We start from the raw sequence: 1453 nt of genomic DNA on the forward strand, positions 1-1453 counted from the left end.
CTCCAGCTGAGGAGCTGCTCCCATTTCCTCAGCCCTCTGGGAGGCAGCATGGCCAAGATGGAGGAGGAGAGAAACCCTCTGGCTGGAAAGGCCTCCCTCGTACAACCTGGCCCCTCTTCCTGGGGGAAGAAGCCAGGGGTCCTTATGTCCTCTGGCTTCTGATGCACAAGAGGGAAGCCATCTTGCTTCCTTCTGCCAGAAATCCAATAAGAGGGAGGTTTTCTTGGCTCTGATGTTGCTCCCACTTTGGTCTCTGGCCAGAGATGCAGGATCAGGACAGGCACAGTTGTATTTCACAGTGAGACGCAAACATGGATGCTGCAGCATTAATTCCCTTTATTAACGTATTGTCATTCCCCTCATGAAAGAACCCAAAGTAAGTAGGTGATATTAACATTCCCCATTGAAAGTAAAACACCACAAACATAAGAGCCCATTTTTTTTCTCTTGTGAGCTTGGTTTCAAGGAGACTAAGCTGATAAAAATACCTCAGCAGCAGGCAGAAGCCTCAGCCTCATAATAAATTAACTAAAGACCTTTATTTGCCTTCGTCAGATTTATACCTGCCTTTTTTGTAACAGCTTCCTTGGCTGAAAGTCCCCCTGGCAGGTGATGCCACAGATGCCTGGTTTCCCCACTTCCAGCTCAGAGAGATGAACCACCCCACATTTCTCCAGGGAGCTTTTGTGACTGAGGGTGGTCTCCCCACTCCAGCAGATTCATTATCGTATGGTTCAGTGTATTTTGGAGAGCCAGAAAATGAGTAATGTCAGTAATGAGCTTAATTAGGTATGTTGTGCAGCTGTGTGCTACCTCAGGCCATTTACTGATTATCCAAATCTACCTGCTGAATTATAAGCTAACTGAACAGGTAGAATTTGCAGTGCAAGTAGCTTCATGCAGTCAAGATTAGCATATTTGCAAATGGATCCACTGAAGGAGGAATCAGTGTTGGTATTTAAATGTCATATAGTTGCCCCATAAATTACATTATGATCCCACAGGTTGTTCTCAGGTTTGGACCTTTCATTAAGTGATTGCGTGAAGTTGTGACAGTGCCGAATGAATGGTACTTCATTCAATGGGTCATTGAAGTTAAAGCTCTTGCAGTGTCCCTGTTTTCACACGATTGTGATTTCCAACATTACCTGCCAGCTTCCCACAAGCAAATCAGTGGGGAAGTTGGCAGGAAATCAGTCACATATTTATATGATGTAGTAATGAGAAATCAAATTTCACAACTATGTCAACCTATGACTCCAATTCTGGCCTCAATTCCCAAGGAATACTGTGTTCATTTTGTTTCATATGATGGTTAAAGTGAGATTCCTTAATGAGACTAAAAAAAGATAGTAATCTTTTATTTTATTTTTTCTTTTAAAAAATATGTATAGCACAGGGAGGCCCAGAGCCCTGAGTTTTGGCTGAGGGAGGAAGAGGCCAGGAAAATAGA

The sequence above is a fragment of the Protobothrops mucrosquamatus genome, unplaced genomic scaffold (genome assembly GCF_001527695.2).
Source record: "Protobothrops mucrosquamatus isolate PMUCROS unplaced genomic scaffold, P.Mucros_1.0 scaffold1126, whole genome shotgun sequence".
Taxonomy (NCBI): domain Eukaryota; kingdom Metazoa; phylum Chordata; class Lepidosauria; order Squamata; family Viperidae; genus Protobothrops; species Protobothrops mucrosquamatus.